Raw genomic sequence first — 24,452 nt, 5'->3', positions numbered from 1 at the left:
CACTTGGTGAGAGATCTGGAGAATGTGCTGGCCAGGGCAGTAGTCGAACATTTTCTGTATCCAGAAAGGCCCGTACAGGACCTGCAACATGCGGTCGTGCATTATCCTGCTGGAATGTAGGGTTTCGCAGGGATCGAATGAACGGTAGAGCCACGGGTCGTAACACATCTAAAACATAACGTCCACTGTTCAAAGCGCCGTCAGTACGAAGAAGAGATGACCGAGACGTGTAACCAATGGCACCCCATACCATCACGCCGGGTGATACGCCAGTATGGCGAAGACGAATACACGCTTCCACTGTGCGTTCAGCGCGATGTTGCCAAACACGGCTGCGACCATCATGATGCTGTAAACAGAACCTGGATTCAACCGAAAAAATGAAGTTTTGCCTGTGTGTGATGCAGCGTCAAGGGTAACCGCAGCCATGGTCTCCGAGCTGATAGTCCATGCTGCTACAAACGTCGTCGAACTGTTCGTGCAGATGGTCGTTGTCTTGCAAACGTCCCCATCTGTTGACTCAGGGATCGTGGCTGCACGATCCGTTACAGCCATGCGGATAAGATGCCTGTCATTTCGACTGCTACTGATACGAGGCCGTTGGGATGCAGCACGGCGTTCTGTATTACCCTCCTGAAACCCCCGATTCCATGTTCTGCTTACAGTCATTGGATATCGACCAACGTGAGCAGCAATGTCGCGATACGATAAACCGCACCCGCGATAGGCTATAATCCGACCTTTATCAAAATCGGAAACGTGATGGTACGCATTTCTCCTCCTTACACGAGGCATCACAACAACGTTTCACCAGGCAACGCCGGTCAACTGCTGTTTGTGTATGCGAAATCGCTTGAAAACTTTCCCCATGTCAGCACGTTGTAGGAGCCCCACCGGCGCCATCCTTGTGTGGATGCTCTGAGAAGCTAATCATTTGCATATCACAGCATCTTCTTCCTGTTGGTTAAATTTGTAGCACGTCATCTTCGTGGCGTAGCAATTTGAATGGCCAGTAGTGTACTTAGGCCGGCACACACACACACACACACACACACACACACACACTCTCGCTCTCTCTCTCTCTCTCTCTCTCTCTCTCTCTCTCTCTCTCACACACACACACACACACACACACACACAAAAGCCCAAGCCCAGACCTCAGTCACATTCCAACTGCACTTTCGTATTCTGCATTGTACTCAGCGTATCTTGTTTCCTGGTATTACTACGTCTAGGCTCTCGATTTGGTCCGCTTTCGGGACTGGCCATTCTGTTGTGTTGTATTTGTTGTTTGTCCGTCACCGCTGTTGTTGTTGTGTGGTTTTTGGCGGATCAATGTCGACGCCCTCGGTCAGTCGGCCACTGTCTCCTGATAGTGTTTTATTTCGGTTACTATCCATCTGTTTTGTTAAAACAAAGAAAGCTAGTAGCTGGTGTTTGTTTCTCATCTTAAAATATTCAAGCCGGCCGCGGTGGTCTCGCGGTTAAGGCGCTCAGTCCGTAACCGCGTGACTACTACGGTCGCAGGTTCGAATCCTGCCTCGGGCATGGGTGTGTGTGATGTCCTTAGGTTAGTTAGGTTTAAGTAGTTCTAAGTTCTAGGGGACTGATGACCACAGATGTTAAGTCCCATAGTGCTCAGAGCCATTTGACCCATTTGAAAATATTCAAAATATTTCTTACGCAAATCATTTTACGTTGCATTTATTACAATCAGCTTCTGAGCTTGTGCTGTGAGCTGCAGCGTCAGTTGGCACTGATTTTTTCAGCTATGCGAGTTTAGTTGCGCTTCTGAGTTGTTCATAGCCTTGAAGTCTCTGCTATATTTTTTTTGCCTAATCCTGATCCCAACGCGTGTTGCTGATCAGTTACATCAGGAATTTATTTACCCCGTTATTAAATTCGTGCCAGTTCAGCGTAAGCAAAAGTTGATTATTTTTAAGGTGAAGAAAAATGAAAAACAAATATTTTAAAAGTTAAATTCAACAGGAAATATTAAGAATATTAGGTCACTTTCAATCATTCAACAGCGAAAATTAAAACAAACGAGCACCTGCTTAGTTAGTGTTAAAAAAAGATATGGGAACAAAGTGATTGCAGAGAGATCCAAGAAAGGAAATTCTGGAGTTTAATTATAACTGTGTCTAGGATGCCAGAAATGATTTGGGGCAATGAATAATAGTTTACTAAAAGTTCAGTCAGTCTTATAAGCATGTACTTCACACATTTACTATGTAAAAGATTAAGCCTCAACATCACTCCCCAAGGAAGTATGCCCTAAGACGACAGGCACCTGCATCTAGGCGAAACTTTGTGAAAGCAAAGCAAACAGGTCGAGTTCGCTAGTACCCTCAACAAATTGTTATGCAAAGGAAAGCAGTTTACAGGTAGCAGTGGTTCAAATGGCTCTGAGCACTATGGGACTTAACATCTGAGGTCATCAGTCCCATAGAACTTAAAACTACTTAAACGTAACTAACCTAAGGACAGCACACACATCCAAGCCCGAGGCAGGATTCGAACCTGCGACCGTAGCGGTCGCCCGGTTCCAGACTATAGCGCCTAGAACCGCATGGCCACACCGGCCGGCTTACAGGCAGCAATAGGAGGGACTTGGATACCGTTAGAAATTTTACCAGGACAACTTCACGTGGTGCAATGTTATGAGACTGACTTCACTCGTCTCCGGGATGGTGGATGTTGAAAGGGCTTTTATGCCGACAGACTGCGAAGTGATACCTATACTGGGTTGTACTGTTCCTGTGGCTAAATAGCTTCTTCTCAGTCATTCGACAACGACGACAAATACCAAAAGAACGGCAAAATTATTTTCCGCCGCTTCTCCCTTTCCACATTTTGCCCTGCTTAGTTTGCGGCCGGTAGCTCGCCGCTCTGTGTGTCTGCTACCGCTGTAGAGTTTCACAACTCAGTAGCTGCCAGAGAACTGGTTATCCTCCGTGCTATGCTGTCTCTGCAAAGACAGGTCTGTAACAGAATATCGCATTACCATAATTTCCGACCACTCTATCCAAAGCGCACGTACAATTCCGCTTTAAAACACTATTGCCCAGTGTCGAGAACTAGATCTGCGTTGTATGCGATCCTTACATCGAAAAAGTTCATATAAGGGCATCACGTTTTGTATTATCGCGAAATATAGGAGAGAGTGTGTCACAGAAATGATACAGGGTTTGGGCTGGACGTCATTAAAAGAAAAGCGGGTTTCGTTGCGACGGAATCTCCTCACGAAATTCCAAACACCAACTTTCTCCTCCGAATGCGGAAATATTTTGTTGACACTGACCTACATAGGGAGAAACGATCACTACGGTAAAATAAGGGAAACTAGAGCTCGTGCGGAAAGATATAGGTGTTCGTTCTTTCGGTGCGCTATACGAGATTGGAATAATAGAAGATTGTGAAGGTGGTTCTATGTACCCTCTGCCAGGCACTTACATGTGATTTGCAGAGTATCCATGTAGATGTAGATGTAGATCCTGGGCGCGCATGAATTGCCTAACAAGCGGTATTCGTTTGCGGAGACTTCATAAGCACACTGGTAAAACGAAATTGCGCGTATCTACCAGAACAACAGAGGGAATGAACCTCTGCACCTGACGACTCAGGAGAGATATCCACTTAAAAATAAATCTCTAATTTCGTGAACTACTTCTCGAGCCTTTTCTTTCCTAGCTCTTCTTCCAATCAGGCATTCAGAAATTTACCTAATTAACTGACTAGTGCTTAATTCTATGGCTGATAGGCGATGATAACTGAAGGTGCCAATAAGATTTTAACATCTGGGCGCATGTAGCAATCTTTAGTATCTAGTAACATCTGAAGATGAGACCGCAAAGCACCGAAAATCAGCCCATAAAAATAAAGACATTTTATGAGAGCCAAGTTCAAGCTAACTGTACTTAAATTTTGTTTTATGTACATTCGTAGGATTCCTACAGTATCCATAATGGATAAACTTAACTTAATATAAAGTAAAAGCTATACGGATGTAACACAGTCCACCTTGAAGGCAATGCACTTCACATGATAATTTCTATCACTTTATTCTCCCTTACTCATATCCCTAACCAGATGTAAAACACACACATCATTTCGAACACGTCATGCAAAGTAGAATCCCAATACCCAACTGTACACCCCCTCATTGAGAATTGTGGTGTCATGATACATACAATTATGACTATAACCCATATTATTCACATCTCTGCACACTTTATGTCCTTTACAGGCGTAATTTTGATCTGTTTTCCCTCTCAGACCATAAATTCATGCCTCAGGTCTACTCATACCTCAGGTCTACTCATACCTCAGAAACACTCATGCCTCAGACGAACTCATCTACATCTACATCTACATCCGTACTCCGCAAGCCACCTGACGGTGTGTGGCGGAGGGTACCCTGAGTACCTCTATCGGTTCTCCCTTCTATTCCAGTCTCGTATTGTACGTGGAAAGAAGGATTGTCGGTATGCTTCTGTGTGGGCTCTAATCTCTCTGATTTTATCCTCATGGTCTCTTCGCGAGATATACGTAGGAGGGAGCAATATACTGCTTGACTCTTCGGTGAAGGTATGTTCTCGAAACTTCAACAAAAGCCCGTACCGAGCTACTGAGCGTCATGCCCCAGATGCACTCGTGTCTCGGATCCGCTCATCCCTCGGACCCACTTATCCTTTCAAGTATAAGCTACTACACCTCTACAGTTCCAAATGAAGTTTACAACCCATCCTTTCCATCAATTACTTCAATACTACCTGCCTCGTACCACCTATACATCTCTTCTCCGGCCCCCTCCCAGCATTCATATTACATCCTTCCTCACATCACTTCAACAAGGTTAAGCTCATTTTTCTTATACCTACTAATGTTCTTCATTTATTCTGTTTATGTTAACAGGAACATCACCAGTGGCAACATGGCTGTAACCAATCTGCACGTATATTGGGGAAAAATAAATAATGTATAAATCGGAATTTAAAATATATGTAATACTTGTTTACAATATAAATCCCCGCTTGATGTAGTAATAGCACCTGCCAATATCCTTGTATCCTCAAATGTAGAGGTCTTCTCTCTGACTGAAACAATTATGACACAGTAGAACTTTCAATCTTTATCTCTACTCTATGTCAACAACTCGACTCCTTGACAGGTCGGTTTGGGTAAGGATAAGATAGGGAAAAAAAATCTGTCTTTTACTTTCGAAGGAACCGTCATGGTATTTGTCTTAAGAGATTTAGGAAAACCAAAATGTGGATGGTCAAACATGGAAGCGAACCACTCATGTTAAGTTTCTCACTGTTCTCACTTCTGGTTACTTCTCATTACTTTCGTCTTTCTTCGGTTTACCCTCAATCCATATTCTGTACTCTTTAGACTGTTCATTCCTTTCAGCACATCCTGTAATTCATCTTCACTTTCACTCAGTATAGCAATGTCATCAATTAATCTGATCACTGGTATTTTTTCACCTTGAATTTTAATTCCATTCTTAAACCTTTCTTTTATTTCCATCATTGCTTCTTCGATGTACAGATTGAACAGTAGGGGCGAAAGATTACATCCCTGTCTTACACCCTTTTTAACCGGAGCACTTCGTTCTTGGTCATCCACTCTTATCATTCCCTCTTGGCTCTTGTACATGTTGCATAGTGTCCGTCTCTCCCTATAGCTTACACCTATTTTCCTCAGAATTTCGAAACATTTGCACCATTCGACATTGTAGAACGCTTTCTCCAGGTCGAAAACTCCTATGAGTGTGTCTTGATTTTTCTTCAGACTTGCTTCCATCATTAGCTGCACCGTCAAAAGTACATCTCTGGTGCTTTTACCTTTTGCTAAAGCGAAACTAGTCGTCATCTAACATATTGTCAATTTTCTTTTCCATTTATCTCTACATTATTCTTGACGGCAACTTCGACGCATGAGCTGTGAAACTGATTGTGGGATTATTCTAGCACTTGCCAGCTTTTGCAGTCTTCTTAGTTTTGTGGATGATGTTCCAAAAGTCAGGCGGTATATCACTAGTCTCTGACATTCTGTACACCAACGTGATTTGTCGTCTTTTTGCCATTTCTCGCAATGATTTTAGAAACTGTGATGGAACATTATCTACTCCTATTGCCTTTTTTGATTTCAGGTCTTCCAAAGCTCTTTTAAATTCTGATTGTTTACTGGATCTCCTTTCTCTTCTATTTCGACTCCTCTTCATCATATCAGACAAATCTTCACTCCCATAGAGGCCTTCACTGTACTCTCCCCATCTCTCTGCTCTCTCCTCTGCATTTAACAGTGGAATTCCCATTGTACTCTTAATGTCACCACCCTTGTTTTTAATTTCACCGAATGTTGTTTTTCCTTTTCAATATGCTGAGTCTGTCCTTCCGACAGTAATTTTGTTTTTCGATTTCTTCACATTTTTCATGCAGTCATTTCGCTTTAGCTTCCCCTGTGCTTCCTATTTACTTGGAAGGCTTATTTCAACAGTGGTATAAGTCCATTTTTGTTTATTGTGAGATATGGAGTCCTAAAGTTAAATGAGCGCTGAAAAATCTGCAGTTGAGATACCAGAAATATCCAAGCACATGGCTTCTTGCTAGAGATGAACCATTCTTTCTGTTTGTTTGGATCATTAACTGCAGAAGCATTATAGGCAGTGAAGTGAGGGTAATGGAGTTGTTCCACTATTGAAATAAGCCCTTCATTTCATTCCTCGGCGACTTGTGTTTCTGCATTTCTGAAGTCCCCGGAGCATGTTAATACTTAATGATTATAAAGAATCCACCTCGATTTCAAAAAGAAACCGAATCGCAATCTAGGCGAATTCTTCATAATCATTACATTTTATACTTTCTTCTTTCAATGATCAACTGAGGTATTTCTTTCTTCTCAGTTACCCTCTATGTACTTACGTTTTTCTTTCCAACTTCTGTAACTGTCCATTTTAGAGACGTCCATTCCTCTTCAACTGAACTGCCTGCTGAGCTATTCCTTATCGCATTACCTAGAGCCTCAGAGAACTTCAAGCGTATCTCTTCATTTCTTAGCCCTTCGTGTCCCACTACTTTGCGTACTGATTCTTCCTGGCTCTGTCTTAAACCTGAGCCTACTATTCATCACTACTAAATTGAGATCTGAGTCTGTATCTGCTCCCGGGTATGCATTACGCTCGTCATGTTTTAAAGTCCCAAATGTGACAACATCAAATTGTTCGCAAGGCCACAGACACCTCTATTGTTCCTCTTATACCCCATTTCCAACCTTGCTCTGTGAAAACATATTCTGCACGTGTCAGTGCTAGCACACGTTATTAAATTCACTATTGGAAGAAAACACAATAGAACTCCAAGTCATGGCTCCATCACATTTACCACCTCAAAGAATATCCATTTTTGTTCCTGAAAACCCTGATAAAAGTGTACGCCAACAGCCTGTTTACTGATTAATATCCTGAGTCTCAGAAGGTCCAAGAAGTTGTCGTCCTCGGGAAATATACATACTCCGAAAGCGCGTAGTGAAGGGTACTTTGTGTACAATTCATAAATCTCCTTTTCGAGTTCCAGTTGCTAAGAGCCAGCGGGGAGAGCTATTGTTGGCAGGTCTCCGCATGAGTTCAAACCTTTTCGCGAGGCATACGTACGAGGAAATCATGAAAGAAAATGGTTTAGGTGGAAGAGGAGTGGAGACACTTGAAGATTTCAGATAGATCATATAATGATAAGACTGAGATTTACGAACCAGATTTTAATTCCAGGAGCAGATGTGGACTCTGACCATAATTTATAAGTTATGAAGTGTACATTAAAACTGAAGAAACTGCAAAAAGTATTTTAGGGAGATGGGATCTGGATAAAAAAATCAGAGGTTGTAGAGAGTTTCAGAGAGAGCATTAGGGAACGAGTCACAAGAACAGAGGAAAGAAATACATTAGAAGAAGAATGGGTAGCTTCGATAGATGAAATAGTGAAGGCAGCAGAGGATCAAGTAGGCAAAAAGACGAGGGCTAGTAGAAATCTTTGGGTAACAGAAGGGATATTGAATTTAATTGATGAAAGGAGAAAATATAAATATGCAGTACAGGAAGCAGGCGAAAAGCAGCAGGAAAGTAGTATCACACGAAAGTTGTGAACAAGTCAATGAGGATTTGCAGAAAATAAATGCGTGGTGTAATTACTGGCAGCTATCTCTGAATAATAGTAAGCGTAACGTACTGCGTATAAATGGCAAAAATCCCCATTAATGTATGAATACGAAATAAATGCCCAGTCTTTGGAAGCGGTATCATCCGTAAAGTAGCTGGGTGTGACTATTCAAAATGATCTGCAATGGAATGATCAGATTACACAAGTAAGGGGTAAGGCGAACTCTAGATTGCGGTTTATTGGTAGAATCCTGAAGCGATGCAATCCTTCAACAAAGGAAATAGCCTACAATACGTTAGTTCATCCAGTCTTACAGTATTGTTCGTCTGTATGGGACCCTTACCAGTTGGGTCTGATACAAGAGATTGAGAAGGTCCAAAGAAGAGTGGCAAGATTCGTAACTGGTACATTTAGCCATCTCGAGAGCGTTACAAATCTCATAGAAAGTTTGAAGTGAGACACATTTGCAGATAGACGGCGTGCTAAACGGAAGGGGCTGCTCACTAAATTCCGAAATCCGATCTTCACCGAGGATGTAGAGCATATATTATTACCACCAACTTTCAAATCGTGCAAGGATCAAGGCAAATTAGAGCTCGTACTGAGGCGTTCAGACAGTCGTTTTTCCCTTGCACGATCCGTTGGTGGAACAGAGGGGGGAAATATGACTTCGGCGCGAATTGTGCCCTCCGCCACACATCGCATGGTGGCTAGCGGAGTATATGTGTAGATTTACATGCAGAGATCAATACAAATGTCTCAAAAATGAGATCAACATGAAGTGTAAAATGGCTAAGCAGGGATGGCTAGAGGACAAACGCAAGAATGTAGAGGCATATGTCACTAGGGTTAAGACAGATATCGCCTTCAGGAAAATTAAAGAGACCTTTGGAGAAAAGAGAACCACCTGCATGAATATCAAGAGCTCAGATGGGAAACCAGCCCTGAGCAAAGAAGGTAAAGCAGAAATGTGGAAGGAGTCCAGAAGGTGTATACAACGGCGCTGTATTTAGGGCAATATTATGAAAATTGAAGAGGGCATAGATGAAGATGAAATGGGAGATATGATACTGCACGAAGAATTTGACAGAGCATTGAAAGACCTAAGTCGAAGCAAGACTCCGGGAGTAGACAATATTTCATTACAACTGCCGATAGCCTTGGGAGAGCCAGCCCTGACAAAACACTGCCATTTCTTGAGTAAGATGTATGAGACAGGTGAAATACCCTCAGACATCAAAAAGAATGTAATAATTCCAATCCCAAAGAAATGAGGTACTGAGTATCAGTTTAATAAGTCACGGCTGCAAAATGCAAACATGAATTCTTTACAGACGAATGGAAAAACTGGTAGAAGCCGACCTCGGGGAAGATCAGTTTGGAAATGGAATACACGAGGGAGTACTGACCCTAGGAGTTATCTTAGAAGATAGATTGAGGAAAGGCAAACCTAAGTTTCTATCATTTGTAGACAGAGAAAGCTTTTGACAAATGTTGACTGGAATAATCTCCTTTAAATTCTGAAGGTGGCATGCGTAAAATACAGGGAGCGAAAGGCTATTTACAACTTGTACAGTTATATGAATTGAGAGGGAAGAAAGGGAAGCAGTGACTGAGATGGGAGTGAGACAGGGCTGTAGCCTGTCCCCGATGTTATTTAATCTGTATATTGAGCAAGCAGTAAAGGAAACAAAAGAAACATTTGGAGTAGGATTCAAAATCCATGGAGAAGAAATAAAATTTTGGAGGTTTGCGATGACATTGTAATTATGTCAAACACAACAAAGGACTGGGATGAGCAATGGAACGGAATGGACAACACCTTGAAAGGAGGATATAAGATGAGCAACAACTAAAGTAAAACGAGGATAATGCAATGTAGTCGAATTAAATGAGGTGGTGATGAGGGAATTAGATTAGGAAATGAAACACTTAACATAGTAGATGAGTTTTGCTATTTGGGAAGCAAAATAACTCATGATGATCGAAGCAGAGAGAATATAAAATGTAGACTGGCTATGGCAAGGAAAGTGTTTCTGAAGAAGAGAAATTTGTTAACACCGAGTATAAGATTAAGTGTCAGGAAGTCTTTTCTGAAAGTATTTGTATGGAGTGTAGCCATGTATGGAAGTGAAACATGGACGATAAATAGTTTGGACAAGAAGAGAATAGAAGCTTTCGAAATGTGGTGCTACAGAAGAATGCGGAAGATTAGATGGATAGATCACATAACTAATGAGGAGGTACTGAATAGAATTGGGCAGAAGAGGAATTTGTGGCACAACTTGACTAGAAGAAAGGTTCGGTTGATAGGATACATTCTGAGGCATCAAGGGTTCACCAGTTCAGTACTGGAGGGGCGCGTGGAGGTTAAAAATCATAGAGGGAGACCAAGGGAAGAATGCGCTAAGCAGATTGAGAAGGATGTAGGTTCCAGTAGTTACTCAGAAATGAAGAAGCTTACACAGGATAGAGTAGCATTGAGAGCTTCATCAAACCACAACAACAACAACAACGTACGAGGAAACAATATGTTGTTTGACTGTTGTGAAAAAGTACGCTCTCGGGATTTTAGGATTATACCTCACTGTGTTCCACACATTCCTCTCTCGCAACGTTTGCCGCTGCATTTAGGTCGGCATCTCCGTGATGCTTTCGCGTTTATTATACGTTCATGTGACGAAACGTACTACACTTCTTTTGATCTTCCTATTTTCTAAGTCAGTTCTGTCTGGTAAGGGTACCAGAATGGTGAGTAAAACTGGATCCAAATAGTGTTTCATAAGCTAGCTCCTTCGGGGTGAAATTTACTTCATGCCAGTTCCCCTAATCAGTTTGAGTCTGTCCACTGCATTTCCTATAATTAGTGTTATGAGGTAGCTCTACATCTTCACTTGCATCTACACGACTGCTATGCAGTTCACAATTAAGCACTTGGCAGAGGGTTCAACGAACCAGGTTCAAGCTGTTTCTCTATCACTCCACTCTGGAACAACGCCCGGAAAAACAAGCACCTAAAGCCTCCCGTACGGGCTTTGATTTCTATTATTTTATTAAAATTGGCATTTCTCCCTATGTAGCTCGGCACCAAGAAAATATTTTCGCATTCGGAAGAGAAATTTGGTGATCCTGCCGCAACGAAAATCGCTCTTGTTTTAAAGACTGCCACGCGAATTCTCATATCAGATACGTGTCATCCTTTCTTCTGTTTCGAGACAGTACGAAATAAGCTGCCCTTTTTGAACTTTTTCGATGTTCTCCGTCAACCCTTTCTGTTACCTATCCCAGACCGTGCACCAATACTCTAGAAATGTGTAATGTAGGTAGGGTCTTTCTAGTAAACCTGTTCCATTCTCCCAGTGTTCCTCCAATAAACAACAGCCTTTGGTTTGCTTTCCCCACAAGATTATCCACGTGATCGTTCCAATTTAAGTTATTTGTAATTGTGATCCATAAGAGACGGAATTTCGTTGTGGAAAATATTGAGGCATCTTGCGCTTAAGTTTGCGCTAAGTTTCGACTTTCAGTAGAACGTCACCAATCTTGTGGATTTTGCGTTGTTTTAAAATTGGCATATTTTTCGTAGGTTCCGCAACGATGTTCTGACCTGTTTTGTGTATCATGGGGGATGACTATAACATGTTCTTAATTTATTTTGTATATATCTTCAGTTCGCAGCTCGTGACCCCGTGGTAGCTTTCTCGCTTACCGAGAACGGGCTCCCGGGCTCGATTCCCGGTGAGGAATGACTGGGTGTTGTGTCGACTAAATCATCATCATTAATCCCCATTGCGGTCGGAGGAAGGCAACGGCAAACCACCTCCATTAGGACCTTACCTAGTGCAGCGGTGCGCATTTCCCGCTTCGTTCCCCTACGCTCTGTCGAAAAGCATGGGACTTCTTTTAATTAATATACTTTTAAAGACAGATATAGGCCAAAATGCATTCTTGCACTTAAGCATATATACATCCAAAAATATTACAGCTAAAATAGTGAAACTTGAGACTATCATGTACAACATAATTCTTGATATTGTTTGCAAATTTTGTTTGAAAATGAGCATGGATTTACGTTTTATAAGGTGTTGAATTTTTAATTACCGTTGTTTCTATATGTACCATTTCTCGTAAACTAATCAAGCAATAGATCTGGAATTTAACGGTTTACATCTGCGTAAGATACTAATAAAACTTGTGGAACATATTTTTGCTTAACGTTATAGTTGCTTTGAAATCAATTTTTCAGTTTTGTGTTACCCAGGACTGCTCTATTTTTTAAAGGAGAAATCTTCTCAGAGAAAAGATGATGGAAAAGTGCTGTACAGGATTATTTAGTAAGTCATTCTTCCTAACTATGGCACATTTTAGGATGTCAGCTCTTATAGCTCCTGAGAAAAGGTACATTGCTCAAAAAACTTAGTTTACGGTGATTCGCATTTAAAGCTCGTATTTCAATGTTTGACAATATTGCTATACCTCTAGTGACAACTGCTGTTCATATCCATAATCTTCATTCTATTCCTCGTTTCCTTGGAGTAATCTCTTCCCCTGCCTCCTTTGTCTAGCCAATTTTTGGATTTTTACTTCTGCTGGCTGAACTTTGTCCAGTCGCGCTTCATCGATGCTTCTGAGTATGTTCAATGTGAATACACCTGAATAGAAGCCTAGTCTCTGTAGGCATTTAACCCTACCTATACTTCCACTACTGAACAGTAGATGGGCGTCATATTCCCTACCTATACTTCCACTACTGAACAGTAGATGGGCGTCATATGTAGCTATCTTACAACTACTGTGGACATATATACTGTTTTGGACAACATATCCATATAAGATGACCGTAGCTCTCATTTGTATTGTATGTTTTCCCAGGTACACATTTTTTCAACAGTTCAGGGTTGGACAGGTACCTAAAAGTTGGTTTAATAACATCTAAAAAAGCAAGTGGCAAACCATCTTAGTGGGTGTATAGCTTTCCACTGGCTTCTGCTTGAAGATATTGGCACCGCCATATCTCACAAAAGGAATGTTGAGGATTATCATTTGTGGAAAGGTTATAAAAGAATATTGCCCACACGGTTTACTGCACTGTTTTCCCGCTACGTAAGTTATCCCTGATAACTTTTCGATAATATATTTGTAAAGTGTGAATTTACTTGTTTGTCAGTCTGTTAACATCTCCCAGTGGTTTTCTAATTTCTTGCATTTCACTTCTTTGTTCAATCTGAGAAGTCGACCTCACAGCCTACTAGACTCATCTGCACTTTGATTCGATTCTGTGAACGAAAAATTAACGCACAAAAAGTTTCTAGCGTAGAGAAGGCGTGGATCACAGCATAGAAAGAGGGGGCGTGCCAGGCGAACACGCCCAAACAAACTTTTTCAGAAGAAATTCTTAGCCAGAATTCGATTATGAATCTTTGAGGTTGTTATTCTTAAGGAATCAGGTTAATAAATTACGCAATAAAAAAGAATTTCATTTTTTTTTTCCTACATCTGTCCTTCAATTGCCGTAGATACTAATGTACTTGAATTTAAAGCACATCCGGTCTATGTTTACATATTCAGATTGGAAGGACTAGAGAATATCTCTGAGGAAGGAGCAGTTAAACGTAAAATCACTCCGTATCCAAAACCTGAGGTGTTTAACTGTTGTCTCTGGTTACTAATATTGGCTGGCAATTGCGTCGTAGAGCTTTCCTCACGGACTGTTGCACGTCGATAACCCACGTCTATGTATTCTATACGCTAGTTGGCGCTGGACAGATGTCGGTCATCTCCATACGTCGATATTCTTCGTCCCACTAGACGGACGTGATTTGAACTTTCACACTTGATGAAACACCACCATAAAATTTGCATTTTCAACATATTACATGTTATCTTCATGTCAAGCCTGATAATTAAGAGCAGGTAACTGTATTTTCTTGAAGCCCCTGGGACGGTTTTATTCCCGGTTTTCCGAGTCCAGTGAGCCCAGATGGAGGGGGAGGGGGTATAAGTTAATCCGGGAAGTATCCGCCGCTTTATCCGAGATTATACAGTTACTGAAGCCATTTAAACACTCAACACTATTTGTGTCATGTATTAAACAATATTGTATCTGAATATTTGCATCATGAGAACAATAAACCTACATTGAATTGGTGGTCTGATAAAAAAAGAAATACAATACACAAACTATTTTTTTAATCACCCCATGGGACAATGTAATATCCACGATACTATGTTCTAGACACAAGATGTTAAAATGAACTAAGTGAACAAACTTCAATAAATATTATCGATACTATGTATAAAAGGACTGTATCGTGTAAAAATGACGGTAATTATTTTATTATTTCTGTAACAATTTAATTTCTATGTGAATTAAAACTATTATCAGAGAAATACATTCATGAACAAGGACACTTATAATCGTTTTATGTTATCTGTGATAATTGTGGTTCAGTTGTTCTTTCCGTGCTAAGGGATGAGCTGTTCAGACGTGAGACGTGTGAGATCTGTAAATAGAAAACCTGTAACTATGCATTGTTAACTATTATTTGAAAAACAGAGTGCATATTGTTTAGACGTGGATCTGTATTTATTTCAATTGTAATCTAATATAATTGATGGTTTTAAGTGTTAATTTTCCGCTCCGCAATTAGGAGCGCAGCCATTAGCGCTAGTAACTTACAGCGGAGTTTACTAGTAGCTGGTATAAAAAATATGTTGGTATTTATCATTGAAAATGATTTTAAATGCTAAAGAATAGAATAAAAGGCTTAAAGAGTTTTATATAAATATATTGCCTTGATAATATAAATAGAGAATAACAATAGACAAATTGACTATCGTCTGTCTGCCGCCATCTTAGCAAAACTATCTCCGCGGCAGTTATGGATCGAGAATTTTAACAAACAAAAATGTTGTTAGAAGTAAATGAATGGACGTAAATGTGCACAGGTGGTCCCGAATCTACTTTAAAAGACAGAATTCAACTTAGATTGAATCTTTAAAAACAATGTTCATAGCATGTTACGTAGTATCAATTTCTTACTTGCTGATCTATGAAGCCTACTTATTTCTGACGATTTACATGAAATATTTTAATAGGAGACATACGTCAGTGTTGTGCGCGGGTAGTATTTTATGACTAAATGTTCCTTTTGCTAGAGCAAAGTGCTTCCATGTTAAGTAACAGTTGTGTAAAATGTGATAAATGATATGGAATTTAGTGTCACTCACATGATTTTACGGACATTTCTACACAACGTCAAGTGGAGAAGTCTTTAGCAGAGTGACAAATATTGACCGGGATAATCATTTTTGAGATCAGACAAATTGTTACGCTGACAATAGGTAACTGGTTTTATATGTTTTTGATCTACCTGAAATATCATTTATAAGTAAAGTCACGGAATACTATAAACCGGTTCCGCCACACAGGACAATGCGAACCGCATATGTTCAGAATTGCTACACAGTGGCTGCAGAAACACTCTTCTGAGTTTAAACACTTCCGCTGGCGACTAAACTCCCCAGACATGAACATCATTGAGCATATCTGGGACGCTTTGCAACGTGCTGTTTAGAAGAGATCTCCACCCCCTCGTAGTCTTACAGATTTATGAACAGACTTGCAGGGTTCGTGGTGTCAGTTCCCTCCAGCACTACTTTAGACATTAGTCGAGTCCATGCCACGTCGTTTTGCGGCATTTCTGCGTGCCCTGGTGGGGCCTACACGATTTTAGGCAGGTGTACCAGTTTCTTTGGCTCTTCAGTGTATCACAAGTATCTCAATTATTTTTCTGTAGACTGCTGGGCCGTCTGCGAGCTGTGACCCTGCACGCTGAAGTTCCTTTCTTATGCATGAGAGTCGTCCACCCCGTCTTGAGAGACTGGTTGCCTGCCCCAGTGTGTGGTGTGCATGCGTGGGAGTGTCCCTTGGGCTGTTCTGGTTCGGCCCTGCCTACTAACCAACACTACAACGTCCTACATTTTAATACATTTCTTACGCAAGTAAACAGAAGCCAGAAATCTCACCCTCTCTAAATGCATCACGAGCGAGTGACGAGTTAAGAGGAAAACACTTTATTTCCTCTCAAGAGGCGGTTATTCCATTGTCCGCGATAAGAAATCTCAAAGCCAAGAAGATGCTTAAAACGTTGCTGCGGATGTTCACTTCTTTTTGCTTTCTACTTTTTTAAATATTTTGTTATCCAGTAACACAGAAGAAAGGTTTCTAATATGTATACTTCCTGCTGTTTCAGATTGCCGAGCAGTAAAAGTCTCCTCTAAATCGACGCAGTGGGTTTCAGCAGGTAAGACGGGCGGCAATATTTCAAAGTTATCATCGCCTCTACTGTTTCCCTAATTTATTCTTCTATGTTCCCATTTAGAGTGATTAAACACAACATAGCGAATAAAATTCTCTTACGCCGAGTGAAGTCATCCCACATAGGGAGGGGGGGGGGGGGGTAGGGTGGCTGGTTAAGACCGGATGCCACAAGGGGCTGTAGGGCACTGCTGGTCAACACCCCATCGAACACGGGAACATGCTAATGACGTAAAATACACACTAACACAGTAGTACTGTGCCACTTCATTGTTTGTTCTTAACGACTGGTGAGTGGCACAGCACTGACCCTCTTTACCAGAAGAGTTCCTACTTCCGCTGAATGTAATGTACGGAGCGTAGACGTAAAAAAAGCGAACTGACTGTAGTTTCCACTTAATGCTAGAAACAAGTACTGAGACGAAGATTCACGGAATATCAACCGCTAAATATTGTTGGAAAGACTAGAATATTTTACTAAAATGGAATAGATCTCGCTCCCCATCGGCGTGTACACAGTCTAATCAACATTATGCACGAAATGTGCCTCCACCACTGCTGCTAACTAAAACAAACGGCACTCTGACGTGGGGTATAAATTATACTCGGTGATAAAATTAACTGTCTGGTAATTAACACTATGCTACCGTGTGTACCGCCGAATTGGTGTTTCTATTTCATGCACAATACCAGCAGACAAATCAGGCATTGGCATGTATCATTTTTGTCAATTTTCTATTAGGAATGAAAACAAAAAATGACCTGTGTTTGTAGTGATCGAAAAAATCATTAAACAGTCGTAAAAAGAAATACGCGTAATGTTTAAATGTGTGAGTAAGCATCCAATTGGAAAATGTGATTCCAGAGTTTCCGTGTTATGCAGGCAGCTGCTTCTCGTGTCTACAACGGGATTTTATAAACTTCTCTACGGCAACGTCTTTTCACACCTCTACAGACAGTTACCGTTTCCGCCTACAGCCGCTTGCGCTTCGCAATTTAATGCTGTCCAAAGCACTGCCAGGTGTTAGGGATTTGCGTAATTTGTCTCGAATGTAAGAACGTCTTAGTGGCAAAGAATAAGTTCATTAAAACGTTATGCATATTGCAGAAATTTTTCACGCATCTCAGTGTTTATAACGTTTTACCTCTTGACATATTTTTCGTATATTGATGTATTTGTGTAAGCACATTCAGAGGTATATGTGGATACTGTCTGCGAAATATGTTGCGGACAAAGTTAGTAGCAAAGAAGCAATAAATTTAAACGTCACGCCTGATGCGCCGCTTTCTCACGTAACTCATTGTTCCTGACTTCGTATCTCGTGAAATACGCTAGCTAGATGCTTCTTACCTCCAGAGAGATTACTGCATGACAGTAAAACACACACACACACATTTTTATGATACGCATGGATTTCGATTAATGACCCAGCCGTCTTCTCCTTGTAACAGCAAAATTCGCACCATCTGAAGAAAACGGCTATGTGGACAGTTAATATGTCGCGCATAAAATGTAAACAACACGGTAGAACACCGGAAGCTCCATATCAATCAGTTTGCGCCGAGAGAAAATGAGAGAACTTTCTGTTTACTTACCATGATGTTGGTAGAAATATTCACAAACTGCGAGTTACAGTTCCAATCAGTGAAATACTGAATAAAGCTCGATTCCCGTGCATCTACAATTAAATCGTTGAAACATTTCTGTCCGAAGTAACTTCTCACGATCCAAATTCAAAGTGCAGAACACCACAAGAAACTGTAAATGTCTCACAGTGAGCACCGAAAAATAATTTGAAATCAATATACGACTGCCCACATTGCTGCAAACTTCAATTTCATAAAATGTAGCTCGCAACAAATTCTATAAATCTTTAATTGTAGTTTCTGTGGTGGTGGAAGATGGGGGAGACGCCAGAACTTCAGAGAGGAAAGTAAATACTTTTTATTTTCTTACTTCATTTATTTTTCTTTGTTTCCTCAACGGAATGCGTTCCTTTTCAGTTTACATGACATGTATTTCAAAGCCAAAAGATTACTTCTTCAGGCACAAGGAATCGATGTACGCAGCAACATTTGTTATCAGATGGAGAGCGTGAGGAGAAAACTGATGTAAAATAAAAATGTGCAGAAAGAGGGAGCTGATCAAGATATTAATCTGTTTCAGTAATGTGAAAGAAGTCTGTCTTTTACAACTCGTCCGCCCAAGTGTCGAAAAGCCTGAACACAATTCAACTAACTAAACCTACAGAACTACCGATTCGATGTATAAGAGAAACTGATTTACATTAATTCCAGTTTACCGATCTCCAAACTGACATACATTCCTCATCTATCAACACTCTTTATAGTTTTCTGAAGTTTGTGTCTTCACGCAGTCCTTATATAGACGCTACCGCCACCTGGATCCTCTATACTCTCACTGCACCACTAAACAATTCTCTTAACGACATTTAAACTATGCAATTTACATTAATTCTAAAACAAATCAAAATGAGGAAGCTGATATCAGTTGAAAAATACAAATACCTGTAACGATTCGCATCAATTATGTTACAGCTTCCACTACACGTTCCGGGGGAATATACATCTATTATCAGGTGTATTTATGATGGAGAACAATGCTGCGAAAAGTGTAGTAAAACCTATAATACGAATATAATGACTGTGACCGGTTGAACCCGTTTGTAATTATTTTTCAATTGATATTCAAAAAGGTCACGACCAATCCTGAACTAAAATGTTCGCCTTTAAATCGCACTTAAACACTCATCAAAACAGTGCCAAGAACTACTAGCGGATGCTTAGTTATGGGTTATCACTTACCACGTTTTCGTACCGTAAAAAGGAAACTTATTTATAATAACAGTAGACAGGCTTACAATATAATATCTTCAACATACTGTTGGTGCTGCTCTTTAAATTTGTGTATATTTGGCGGTTTGTCCATAACTAAGATAATTGGCATAATAATGTTATCAAAGTAAGTAGTTATAATAATTAGCATCAATAAGTTTCCAGATTCAGTAATTATATTGGTCATGTTTATTATCACTACTGTTTACTATTTCTAGCACATATTGTTTTGTGGGAGTTGGTTCCTGTATTCTTGATTACTTGTGAATTAATGAGCAAAGTTTATGAGCGGTATACAGAAACTGACTGCTAATTAAGTAATTCGACTGCAGATATCTCCAAGCCATCCGATTGTTAATAGCAAGAGCAATGAAACGATACTACAGCCACAGCTCAGTTGAACTTCCGGATGCAGACAGTTAATTGATACCACATTGTTCGTTGCATCAGTTCTCTTTCGACAGATCAGTTTTGTAGTATAAAACCTAAGTACGTAACTTGGCTGCCTTACTTCACAAAACAAAAATTGCTCCTTAGCTTTGATTCAGATAATTTACCATTTGACACTGCAAATTAGTGTTTTAAATGTCTTTCCCAATCGTCCACTTGGTTTTATTCTAGCTCAATTGGTACTGGCAGTAGTAAGTAAAAGATGGTGCAGTTGGCCGTTATAGTGCAACGGGTAGATTCAGATGCCTAATTTGAAAGAGTTTGCTACCTTCACACACAGTAGTACTTTCCAGTTCCAAAGTGTTAAGTTCTGTCCTGAGTGCGTCTGTTGACTGTACGTGCCTCTAATGGATGTGTTTATAGTCCAATGTCTTGACTTGTTTGTATGATAATGATAGAAGGCAGAGGGACAAACTGTAGCCGGCGCATAGGCTGCTCTTTCCGAATAGCAGCAAGTGGGCCGCAGAGGTTAGTATCTGCCATCAACAGCGTCCCATATATTCATCCACGAGTCACTACAAGAAGGCTTGGAACTTACCCATAGTCCAGTCAATGAAGGAAGATTAGAAGGAAAAAAAAATTATGTAGCCGAAAATTTTTGAAGAGTGGTAGGAGCGGGTGCGACGGATAACATACTGAAAATCTTGACAGGTGAGGTGTGAGTGTGCGATTGAAGGCCTGCTTAAAAATCACTTTTTTTTATCTTCTTGAGAATCCGGAGACCGGAGCTTCTGGTCAAATTGTTTCCTGATACAAAATTAAACGACTTCATTTTTCCTACAAAAAAGTCTTATATTTTCTGTAGGATTAATAGTTTTCACATTGCGCGGGACGGGAAAATCGCATGTTATTAAAAATAATGTTTTACTGGTGTAAAATTAATTTTTATTGTTAAATGAACAAATATTAAATGTGTATAGCACGTAAAAGTGCAGTAGAGCCACAGAAATGGATAATTTGTTTTTTGGGGGTATGACGAGCTGCAAGCTCGAGCTGGGATTTTTGTGTGGAAAGTGTGACGTACGTGTGTGTGTGAGGGAAGGAGGGTCTGCAAACTGGAGAGCGAGGAGGCGGATCCCTACTCTCTCTAACCCCCTACATCACAAGAAACAACTGCAGGGTATTTCACATTGTTATTACTGTGACCTTGTCTATTATCGAGAGCGGCGCAAAAAGTATCGGCCACAGCAGAGATATCAGCACAGAAAAGCAGTATCGCGAGGCACGAATGAAATGCAAGGAGGAAGCCGTTTCACTCGTATATCCGAGGCAGCACCGCCGTGCCTCTGCCCTAAAATGGCGCTGATACAGGCGCCGATACAGGCACTTCTGCTAGGGTCGTGTCCTGCCCACTTGAGGGAAGTTCCTGTCTGACAAGGGGAAGGCCTCAGACACGGCCAACCGACTCGGCACAAATTTGGTAGGTCGCTTGTGTACAACCTAAAACGAAGGAATCTAAGATACACTCCTGGAAATTGAAATAAGAACACCGTGAATTCATTGTCCCAGGAAGGGGAAACTTTATTGACACATTCCTGGGGTCAGATACATCACATGATCACACTGACAGAACCACAGGCACATACACACAGGCAACAGAGCATGCACAATGTCGGCACTAGTACAGTGTATATCCACCTTTCGCAGCAATGCAGGCTGCTATTCTCCCATGGAGACGATCGTAGAGATGCTGGATGTAGTCCTGTGGAACGGCTTGCCATGCCATTTCCACCTGGCGCCTCAGTTGGACCAGCGTTCGTGCTGCACGTGCAGACCGCGTGAGACGACGCTTCATCCAGTCCCAAACATGCTCAATGGGGGACAGATCCGGAGATCTTGCTGGCCAGGGTAGTTGACTTACACCTTCTAGAGCACGTTGGGTGGCACGGGATACATGCGGACGTGCATTGTCCTGTTGGAACAGCAAGTTCCCTTGCCGGTCTAGGAATGGTAGAACGATGGGTTCGATGACGGTTTGGTTGTACCGTGCACTATTCAGTCTCCCCTCGACGATCAGCAGAGGTGTACGGCCAGTGTAGGAGATCGCTCCCCACACCATGATGCCGGGTGTTGGCCCTGTGTGCCTCGGTCGTATGCAGTCCTGATTGTGGCGCTCACCTGCACGGCACCAAACACGCATTCGACCATCATTGGCACCAATGCAGAAGCGACTCTCATCGCTGAAGACGACACGTCTCCATTCGTCCCTCCATTCACGCCTGTCGCGACACCACTGGAGGCGGGCTGCACGATGTTGGGGCGTGAGCGGAAGACGGCCTAACGGGGTGCGGGACCGTAGACCAGCTTCATGGAGACGGTTGCGAATGGTCCTCGCCGATACCCCAGGAGCAACAGTGTCCCTAATTTGCTGGGAAGTGGCGGTGCGGTCCCCTACGGCACTGCGTAGGATCCTACGGTCTTGGCGTGCATCCGTGCGTCGCTGCGGTCCCGTCCCAGGTCGACGGGCACGTGCAGCTTCCGCCGACCACTGGCGACAACATCGATGTACTGTGGAGACCTCACGCCCCACGTGTTGAGCAATTCGGCGGTACGTCCACCCGGCCTCCCGCATGCCCACTATACGCCCTCGCTCAAAGTCCGTCAACTGCACATACGGTTCACGTCCACGCTGTCGCGGCATGCTACCAGTGTTAAAGACTGCGATGGAGCTCCGTATGCCACGGCAAACTGGCTGACACTGACGGCGGCGGTGCACAAATGCTGCGCAGCTAGCGCCATTCGACGGCCAACAGCGCGGTTCCTGGTGTGTCCGCTGTGCCGTGCGTGTGATCATTGCTTGTACAGCCCTCTCGCAGTGTCCGGAGCAAGTATGGTGTGTCTGACACACCGGTATCAATGTGTTCTTTTTTCCATTGCCAGGAGTGTAGTTTGGGTCAACACCCCGCTTTTTTTAGAAAATCACCTTTAAATATTATGACAAGCAATCGACTCAAAATTGATGGGATCGATAGGTAATTGTAAATAAAGCATTGCACATCGTCAGGTATGGGGTCCGAAAACGTATACTTTTCCAGGAACTTTTGCAGCCTGCGCTTCTATATCCACACGGTAAACGCTCATCGCCGACAGCACCGATAGCGCAATGGCCAAGGTAACAGGCTTGGAATCGGAGAACCCTAGCGGATGTTCTTCTTTTCGCTTGCATTTTTCTTTATCTCAATTGATAGGGATAGGAGGGTAAATAAGGTAAGTAAATCAATAATGGATGACAATAATAAGGTGGGAAAATAACCCTCCTATCCCTATCAGTTGAGATATGGAAAAAATACAAACGAAAAGAATAACATCCGCTAGGTTTCTTCGAGATTCGAACCCAGGTTTTCCGAGTCCCAGTCACGTTTTTTTCTCTTTCTTTTTTTTTCATTTTGTTTGTTGTTGATCGTTAGGTTTGGTCCCTGCAAAAGTTACATGACATCCGTCCAAGTTCGTTTTTTATTACACAGGCCAACCAGCTCCCTGACCGAAGACACTGAGCTGCAGTGCCGGCTTTACCTTAGCCGTTGCGCTATCTGCGCTGTCGGCGAAAAGCGTTTACCACGTGGGTACAGAAGCGGCAGTTGTAAAAGTTTGTTTCCTCGATTTCTGGAAAAGTTTGCGATAGCGGACCCCATACCTGGTGATGAAAAATGCTCTATTTACAATTACCTGTCGATCCCTCCAATTTTGAGTCGATTGCTCGTCATAACCTTCAGGGGTGATTTTCTCAAAATCTCGGGGGTGTTGACCCAAACTATCTTAGATTCCTTCTTTCTAGGTTGTACACAAGCGATCTGCCAAATTTGAGCCGAATCGGTTGGCCGTGTCCGAGGCCTTTCCCTTGTGAGTGACGTCGTTTTTCTGTCTGCTCGCCGTGACACAGCCTGTGTCAACCGTTGGGCAATGAAGAGACTTCCGTCTCCTGTGAACTGTGCCTAAGCGCCAACTCTATCAGAACTCTTTCAACAAGTGTCTGCGAAATTATGTTTTCTACTGATTGCAATGAAGCCACAATACGGCCAATTTGAACTGTATCGATTCGCCACACAGTAATTGCTCCTCATTTAGTGTGCTCTGAACCGCAAATTCACGTTAGCGGTTTCACAGCTACAGCCGTGCCTGGTGATCTACGACAAGTTTTGTTCTAATTAATGAAGAATTACTTATTCCGAGTGTTCTAACAGTATTGTTACCACCACCTCCGTGTCCAAGAAGTCGGACACAAAAATAACGACGCTTCCACAGCTCGCTCTGTGAATTCCTGGCGACACAGAGCGCAAACGCGCTGTAGTTGCGGGAGGGAGATATTTATTGTCTACCACGTGTATTAACTATACATGGAATACAGAAAAGAGTTACTGAAAAGCCTAACGTAAGTGCCAGCCGGAGTGGCCGAGCGGTTCTAGGCGCTACAGTCTGGAGCGGCGCGGCCGCTATGGTCGCAGGTCCCAATCCTGCCTGTGTCATGGATGTGTGTGATGTCCTTAGGTTACTTAGGTTTCAGTAGTTCTAAGTTCTAGGGGACTGATGACCACAGCTGTTAAGTCCCATAGTGCTCAGAGCCATTTGAACCATTTTTTGAACCTAACGTAAGTACGCATATAGACACGTGTAATTCCCCATAAACTGTTCTGTGTACACCACTAGAACCGAAACTGATTGTAGGT

General features: G+C 42.0%; 1 protein-coding gene across 2 annotated transcripts in view; it reads left to right on the top strand.

The window, feature by feature from the left end:
• Positions 1 to 24,452, top strand: part of LOC126278462 (CD151 antigen-like) — a 1,693,623-nt gene that overhangs the window by 719,807 nt on the left and 949,364 nt on the right. For both annotated transcript variants that reach the window (XM_049978598.1, XM_049978599.1), the window contains exon 3: positions 16,418 to 16,468. The gene's annotated coding sequence lies outside the window, so the exon portion shown is untranslated. The remainder of the gene's footprint in view (positions 1 to 16,417; positions 16,469 to 24,452) is intronic.

This window comes from Schistocerca gregaria, chromosome 6, assembly GCF_023897955.1.
Source record: "Schistocerca gregaria isolate iqSchGreg1 chromosome 6, iqSchGreg1.2, whole genome shotgun sequence".
Lineage (NCBI taxonomy): Eukaryota > Metazoa > Arthropoda > Insecta > Orthoptera > Acrididae > Schistocerca > Schistocerca gregaria.
Note: the sequence above shows the minus strand (reverse complement) of the source record. Positions and strands in the feature narration are given on the sequence as shown.